The sequence below is a fragment of the Rhinopithecus roxellana genome, chromosome 3 (assembly GCF_007565055.1).
Source record: "Rhinopithecus roxellana isolate Shanxi Qingling chromosome 3, ASM756505v1, whole genome shotgun sequence".
Taxonomy (NCBI): domain Eukaryota; kingdom Metazoa; phylum Chordata; class Mammalia; order Primates; family Cercopithecidae; genus Rhinopithecus; species Rhinopithecus roxellana.
This window is the reverse complement of record NC_044551.1, coordinates 172,218,875-172,227,415: the sequence shown is the minus strand read 5'-3', so window position 1 is coordinate 172,227,415 and position 8,541 is coordinate 172,218,875. Positions and strand designations below refer to the sequence as shown.

Below are 8,541 nucleotides of genomic sequence, written 5' to 3'. Positions count from 1 at the left end.
GGAGTATCAGTGTGATCCTCTTTCCTTAAACATTCGTAGATGATTTTTGCCTAATAGAAGACTTTACAATGACCTGCAAAGTAGCTCAAGCCTTTCCAAGGAGAAAGGGACTATTGATGCATTGGTATAAGTTCAGTTCTTCTCAGAATGCTAACCACTGAAAACACTGCAGTGAGCTTGACAGACAGGATCCTTGCTCTGGTTGAGTTTGAACTCTGGTTGAGGGAAAGTGAACGATACACAGGTAAGCATATAAATAAAATAATTTCGGAGAGTAATAAGTACTAACAACAACAACAAAAGAAATGCAACAGGTAATGTTATAGAGTGATTGGGGGAGGAAGCATTAGGTAGGTGGCCAGGGAAGTCCTCTTTGACAAGGTGACATTTGAACTGAAATTCAAATAACAAGTATTCAGCCACATAAAGATCGAGATGATGAGGATCCCAAGCAAAGAAAACAGCAAATAAAATTAAACAAACAAACAAACAAACAAACAAACCTTTAAAAACACCTTGATACAAAATGGAGGCCATTGTAGGAGGAATTACTGAGACAAGGGAGAGTGGGTCATGAGGCAGGAGGGTTGGACATGGATGCTGTATATGGAGCCTCGAAGGCTGTGATTTACAAAATAGAAATCAGACCGGGCACGGTGGCTCATCCTGTAATCCCAGCACTTTGGGAGGCCAAGGCAGGCGGATCACGAGGTCAGGAGATCGAGACCATCCTGGCTAACATGGTGAAACCTTATCCCTACTAAAAATATAAAAAATTAGCCGGTGTGGTGGCCGGCGCCTGTAGCCCCAGCTACTTGGGAGGCTGAGGCAGGAGAATGGCGTGAACCCCGGAGGCGGAGCTTGCAGTGAGCCGAGATCGCGCCACTGCACTCCAGCCTGGGAGACAGAGAGAGACTCTGTCTCAAAAAAAAAAAAAAAAAAGAAAAAAAAAGAAAAGAAAAAAGAAAAGAAAGAAAGAAAGAAAAGAAAGAAATCGAATGAGCAATCACATGAAGAAAAGGAAGTTATTTTGACCTCTGCTTCTCATGTGTACATTCATTCAGCAGATATAACTCAACCTCTATTGTGTGCCAGTCACCAGGCTAGGAGATGAAGATACAGAGAAACATAAAATATGGAACCAGTTTTTATTAGCCTGGCAACTGAGGATAGAGGTGCATGAGTAACACAATGTGATGAGAAGCCTAGTGGAGGGATGTAAAGGCTGAGGGATCCTAGAGGAGGCAGTGACTGACTGTGCCTTAGGGGCCAGGTAAATTTGCATGTAAAATGAGGATGCCTTCACCTGCAGATAAAGCATAAGTAGTAAGGAAGGGAGAAAGTCTCAGCCAAAGGGAAGGGCAGGTGCTAAGGCACTGGGGTAAGCCTGTTCAGAATAAGTGGTCCTCTGTCATGATGGGCACATAGCTTGTCTTGCTAGTAGTGAAGGATCCCGTCAAAAAGTTAGTTTAGAAAGCTTTCTCTGGGACATGGTAAAAGACAGCCTGGAATGAGGTACTGCCGGCAGTCAGGCCAGAGAGTGGAGTTTGCAACAGGGCAGGTAGGTAGACCTGCATTTGGTTATTGGTCACAGAAATGGAGAGAGATTTCAAAATCAGGATGCCCTAGTGGCAGACCCCTAAGTCCTCGAACTTCAGGGGAGCACTGCCTGTGTGGGAACTCGCCCATGTCTCCTTGATTTCACGGCCACCTCTGCTGGCGCCCTCTCTCGTCTCCGCCGCCAGCCCCCGCCTCCTTTCTCGGGAAGCTTGGGTCTCCCCGGGAGCGGGTCTGCCCTTGGGGGGAGGCCTCTGGGCTCTGTGCCCTGCAGCTCGGCAGACATTCGGGGCGGACAGAAACGGGGCTCGGCGCCCCCCGCGTGCACGTGTGCTAGCCCAGGCAGGAGGGAGCTCCTCGGCGGAGGAGTCAAGGAAGAGGGGGAGGGAGAAACGCGCCAGAACCTCGGTCCCGGGCGCCCTGGTCGGCCGCGGAGGAGCTGCAACCTCCAACAGGTTCGTAGAACGCGCGCTTGCTCCCTGTGGCTGAGCCGCCCTCCTCCGCGGGAGCGGTTGGCGGAGAGACCCCGGCCACAGGCCCCGCGCTCGAGAGCTTCCTGAAGGCGGCTTCCTCCGGCCTCTCCCCCTCCCTAGAGCTCTCAGCCGCCGGCGGCTCTTCCGGGGCAAAGCAGAGGGCGCCTCGGGCTTCTCGCTCCAGCACCACCTCGGGGACACTCCCGCGCCGCGCGGGGTCCCTCCCGGGTCAGCACTGCAGCAGCGGACAGCGGCGGCCGGGCAGGCTCCTCTGCACCCTCCGCCCGGGTTCCGCGCGGCTGCTAAGGACAGTCCCTCGCCCCCGCGCGCCGCTCCCCGCGCCCGCACCGCAGCGGCGGACAGCTCTCTCCTGCTGCACAGAGAACCGCGAACAAAGCCGCGGGTCTGGGGCCCCCCGCGCGCCTAGGGGTGGCGTGAGGCTGCATCGATCGGGGGATTTCAGCTTCTCCCAGAGCGGTGTCACCGGCGAGCTGGGCGGGGGCCTAGCACAGCCGCGCGTCTCCGGCTTGGGTCTGCCGTCCGCCGAGGCCTGGCCGTGCAATGGCGGGGCCCAGCTAAGAGTGGGCAAGAGGGTGGAGGGGACACAGGCACAGAAGGGTCCCGGCTCCGCTGGGCGGGCTGGGCCTAGGCTGAGGTCTCGGCGGGGAGGAAGGAGTGCGCCGCCCCTTCTTCCCTCCAGACTCCCACCCCTATCCTAGCTCAGAACCGCGGACTTCCAAGAGCCCAGCACAGAAGCCCGCGGCTGGCAGCTGCAATCACTGACTCCGGCTGTCCCCGGAACATCCCTAGAAAGTGTGAGGCTGAGTTTCCGTAGGGGGAGGGGGCTGAGAAGCCGCGGGGAAGCCTCACGAACGGGACAGCTCCAGGCTCCCTCTCTCCCTCACGCCCTGGGTTCCGCCCCCACCTCCAGAGAAATCCCAGACCGCAGAGAAGGCAGTGGGGAGGGGGCGACCCAGACAGCAGGTTGCGAACTCGGCTTAAGCCTGGGAGGTTGCAATTAGCAAGGAAAAAAGGTTGAGGGCGTCTGTGAAGCCGGGAGGTCCCCAAACAGGGAAGCCAGTTCCGCGGCAGGAAAGCATACGAGGAAGAGAAACCTTTTCTCTGAGAGCTGAGGCTGGGAGGGCCCTCGGATCACGTGACACTCTAGATGACTGATTGTCTCCGCGGAAGACAAGGCCTAGGGGGCAGGGGTGATTCGCCCAAGGTCACTCAGCAATTTAGTAGCAAAGCTGGGCCTAAAACCCGGGCTCTCTAACTCCTGGTCCTGTTGCATAACATTCATGGAGAAGTCTTTTAAAATCCCAGATGCAAGGAGAATAGCAGAGTGGTTTACTTACTAGCATGTGACCTTGGGCAAGTGACCTTCTGAGACTATCTTCAGCAATTAAAGAGGAATGAGACGATTAATAGTACCCACTTGGATGATAATTTAATGAAAGAGCCATGTAATGAGCTTAGTGGCGCATAGTAAATGCTCAAAAAACGGTAGATCCCATGACTGCTATTATCCTTTCTGTAAACTTGTACTGGGGACTTATTACATACCAGGCACTGGCTGTGCACTGGGGAGGCAGAGAAGTAGCTTGAGGAGGTCACAGGCCAGGAAAGAAAACAAACAGTTGCAACATGTTATGATAAGTATCAAGGCACTGGGCTGGTGGGATCTCAGAAGCAGGAGTCAGGAACTGTAAGGAAAGACGAGGGAAAGGACCCCAGGCAGAGAGAGCTGTGTGTCAAGCCCAAGAGATGTGAAGTCCCAGTCACCAAGGAAATGTCACTGTGCCAGAGGGTCCTTGGGATATGGACTGAAAGATGAGAGTAGAGAGAAGGACTGGAGCCAGTCTCCAAAGAGCCTTTTATGATGGAATACTTCAAACATATTTAGAAAAATAGAAAGAATAGTATAATAACCCCCCACATACCCATCATTCAGCTTCAACAGTTGGCCAATTTTGTTTCATTTATACCCACACCCACTCTCATCACACACACCCACATCCACTCTCATCACATGCGCACACACTCACACTGACTTATTTGGAAGCAAACCCAAGACATCACATCATTTCATGCAGAGAGATTTTAACATCCGTACAACTTCTGCCATTCAGATACTGGACCACCTTGGAAGTCACTAACTCAAATCATGACCTTCCCTCCTCAACCCATTCTGAACATTTCTGTCCTTTGCAGGATGTCTTGAGAAGCCACACTGTAGTGATGAGCCACATGCATTAAAAGAAACTGTTTGAGAAATAAACAAGGGATACATCAACCCTCAACAGGTTTGACCATGCCAGAATTGTTCATGTCCTCTACCTACACTGGGCATTAGACCAATAACTAAAGACAAATCAAACCCCATAGAGAAAAAGCAAGAGCTTCCCTTTCAAAGTAATCTGAATCATGAGCTCCTAAGGCTAGAAAGCTTAACATTATGGAAATAATTGATTTGGAAATCACTGGGCCCAACAGCCACATTTTACAAATGAGGAAAAGAGGGGTAAAAAATGGGGAGAAATTGACCCAAAGTTCCATGGTGTAGAGACCAGAACCAAGATCTATGAACTCATAAATTTAGGATGCCATTTTCTTATCTAGCTCAAAGAGGCTGGAAGAGGAAAAAGGAAGGGGAACAAAAAATAGCCTTCTTTGTTCTCAAGAAGATGGCAATGTATGACAGTTGGTCTTTATCTTTGAGATCCCTTTGCAAGTTTCCCTTCTCTCTCTTTCTCTCTCTCTCTCTCTCTCTCTCTCTCTGTATATATATATATATGTGTGTGTGTGTGTGTGTATCTATCTATCTATCTATCTATCTATCTATCTATCTATCTAGTGTAATCACAGCTTACTGCATCCTCGAACTCCTGAGCTTAAGGGGTCCTCCCTCCTCAGCCTCCCAAGTAGCTTGGACTACAGGCATGCACCACCATGCCCAGCTATTTTTTTTAAGTTTTTTTCTTTCTTTCTTTTTTTTTGTAGAAATGGAGTCTCACTATGTTGTCCAGGCTGGTCTCAAACTCCTGGGCTCAAATTATCCTCTTGCCTCACCTCCCCAAATGCAGCTGGGATTGAAGGCATGAACCACCCCACCCAGCCCCTTCCATATACTTTCTAAGTAACTTGATCTTGGTGGCACCTTCTTTCTGGCTGCTGTGCTAACCTCTCAGCTGGTCCCTTAGTTCTCATTAGCAAAAGGCTGAACAGTCAGAAGCCCAGATCTCATTTCTGTGGATTTTTGCCTGCCCTGCTTGCCTTAACCAGATGCATATGAGGCCTTCCTTTTCCCATTTGCCCTGAATTTGGCTGCACACCCTGCTCAGTTACAGACCTCAGCTCCTTGGAGGTGCTAAATGAGTAGTGTTTGGCTCAGGCTCTGGCAGGACTCAGAGCTCTTGTGCCTTTTGGGAACATAAAGTCTCCCCATTACTGATATTACTGATGAAATGTGATGGCCATAATGGATATGTGTGTCCTGACTGGGCTCTGGGGCTCTTATTCTGCAAGTCAGATATTTCACTTTGCAGGGAAGCCCCTGCCTATCAAATGGGGAGGGCAGTATCTCACAAGTTTCCCCAAGTCTTAGGTAGACAATTGAGAGCACATGCAAGGAGCTCTTAGCATCCTTGGTGAAGGGAAGTCAGCAGAGAACAGCCATTAAAAGCCAATAAAAGTCCCCTTGAACCCAGCAGGTGGAGAGTGCAGTGAGCTGAGATCGTGCCACTACACTCCAGCCTGGGCAACAGAGTGAGACTCCATCTCCAGGAAAAAAAAAAAAAAAAAAAAATGTGCCTTGCTCTGGGAGTGTGATTACAGTCCAGACATAGAAAAGTGATCAAGATAGGGCATCCTGGCTTGTGAAATTATCCCAGCTATCAGCTTGGGATGAGACTGACTTTGATGCATTATATTACCTGGGCCTAGTTGAACTGCAATATGTAAGATCCCAAAGTGACTTGGTGAGCATCTCCTCTTCCTTCAAGACGCTTACTCATTGAATGGCTATTCTGTGTCAGGCACTATTCCAAGTGATGGTGATACAGCAGAACAAGGCACTGCTAATCTCTGTTCTCATGGGGCTCACAGACTCACAGTAGGCGCAGTCATTGATAACAATTGAAAAGCAAATGTGAAAATAGACAGACAGATGGAGAAGGCCTGTGTGAACTAGTGACATGAAATTGAGGCCTGAATAACAAGAGTCAGTCATGTGACGACGTGGGGCAGCACACTCCAGGCAAAGGAAATCGCTCTGGCAGAGGCTCTAATGTGAGCCTGGACTGTGTGAGGACAGATGGGAGGTGGAGTGAGTGAGGGGATAGCAGCAGCCGCCAGGGGCAGGGAGAGGGCAGAGAGGGGATCGTGCAGGCCCTTCTAGGCCATGGTCAGGATTGAAGCTGTTATTCTAAATGTAATAGATAGTAGCCAGATGGCTTTAAGCAGAGGAGTGTTAAAAAAAAAAAAAAAAAAAAAAAAAAACTGGGTGTTTAAAAAAATGCCTCTGTTGCTGTGTGGAGAGTGGATGATATGGGGGTGCTGGGCTGAGCACTGAGGCAGGAAGGGTGAGACACAGACTCTCCCACCTGGAGGTGGTCAACATTGAACTGAGGAGACAATAAGCAAGAACAACAGTATCCCATGCTAAAGGCTGCCATTGTGGGAACAGAGACAAGAAGATTTAAGTCAGCCTGGGAAGCGTCAGGGAAGGCTTCACGGAGGTGCACAATGGATGTGGGATCGTACCTGGGAAAGGAGAGTGGTAAGGCTGCTGCACAGGTGCACCAAGGGGCAGTGTGTGGTAGCCGTGGAGGGCATGGCCCATGAGCTAGGCTGCCTGGTTTCAAATCCCAGCCCTGCCATTGAGAAGCTGCATGGGTTTAGGCAAGTTGTTTACCCCTGTGTGACTCGATGTCCTCATTCTTAAAGTGGAGATGATGAGAGTCCAAAGACTTATTTCAAGGGATTTCTGTGAGAGTTAAACAAGTTAAAATATGTGCAGCACTCAGACATTCCTGGCACTCAGAAAGTGCTGTATGAGTACGAGTATTCTAAATAAAAACGGAGCAAAATGGAGATGGGCGAGCCAGGAGCACATGCCAAGAAGTGTCCACTAGAGCCCGGCTTGGGGCCTTGAATCCCAGGCCACAGATGCCCACCTTGTTCTGTAAGCAATGGGGAGCTATTAAAGACTTTTAAGCATGGGGGTTCAGAGTAGAGAGGAAGATAAAATTCAAAGGCCCAGAGAGGGAAGGGAACTAACCCACAGTCACACAGCCAGTTACCAGCAGGAGTCTGTCCTCCGGCTCCTCCACTGAGTTAATATCTGTAGGAGGACAAAAGCAGCATATATTTTGTCCCATCATTGCATCCTCAGAGTCTAGAATAATGCCTAGGGTATTCTCAGAAAATATTTGTGGACTACATTGCTGAATTGGTAGCCAAGTGGGCCAGGAAACATCAGAAACCTTGAATCGTCTAGGAGCTCAGTGCTTTCAGGACAATGGAGAAACCACTTCTCAGGAAAATAAACCAAACTTCCAGAGGTGTTGACATGGGGTCTCAAGCCCTTCCAAATCCTAGGTTCTCTTGTGATCAAAGACACCACTGCCCACACTTTCCCTGCCACCCCCTCAATCTGCAACAAGCATTGCTGCATAGGGTTCAAAAGTTAATCTTGGTAAAGTGCCTGGCAGATGAAAACTGTTCCCCAGACATTCAGCATGGTAAATGCCAATGCAGAGAAAATGTATCTCCACGTTTGCAAGAGGCAGGCCTTTGTGTTCCACAAAAACCAGCCATTAGAATTCCTGTCTCTGACTCGTCAGAAGCTGCGACAGCCAGGCGGGCAAGTAGGGTCTTGCAGTTCAAGCAGCAAATGGCAAAAGGCTCCGAGGAGCTCAGCCCTGGCTCTCACATCAGGAGCACCTCTGCAGAGCAGGGCATGGGGCCAGGTGTTTCTCCAACAGGAGAGAGCCTCAGCCTTGACTGTTCCAGCTGGAAGATCTTAAGCAAATCCCACCATGTCTCTGAGCTTCAAGTTCATCATCTGTAAAATGGGGATAATACCACCAAGGCTCACTGGGTCATTTTGCACAATGACAGGCACATAGCAGATGCTCAACAAATGTGCTTGCTTGCTTGCTTGCTTGCTTTCTCTTTTCTTTTTTCTTTTTTTTTTTTTTTTTTTTTTTGAGACAGAGTCTTGCTTTGTCACCCAGGCTGGAAAGCACTGTCATGATCTTGGCTCACTGCAATGTCCGCCTCCCAGGTTCAAGCAATTCTCCTTCCTCAGTCTCCCAAGTAGCTGGGATTACAGGCACCTGACATCACACCAGACTAATTTTTGTATTTTTAGTAGAGACAGGGTTTCACCATGTTGGCCAGGTTGGTCTTGAACTCCTGACCTCGGGCAATCCATTTGCTGGGACCCAAAGAGCTGGAATTACAGGCGTGAGCCACCCACCGTGCCCGGCCCAAATGTGCTTTCAAT

At 49.8% G+C, this 8,541-nt stretch overlaps 1 protein-coding gene across 1 annotated transcript in view; it reads left to right on the top strand.

The window, feature by feature from the left end:
• Nucleotides 1-1,833: 1,833 nt before the first annotated feature.
• The window catches only part of CPLX2 (complexin 2), an 84,133-nt gene continuing 77,425 nt past the window's right edge, over nt 1,834-8,541 (top strand). The window contains exon 1 of the mRNA XM_010388359.1: nt 1,834-2,012. The gene's annotated coding sequence lies outside the window, so the exon portion shown is untranslated. The remainder of the gene's footprint in view (nt 2,013-8,541) is intronic.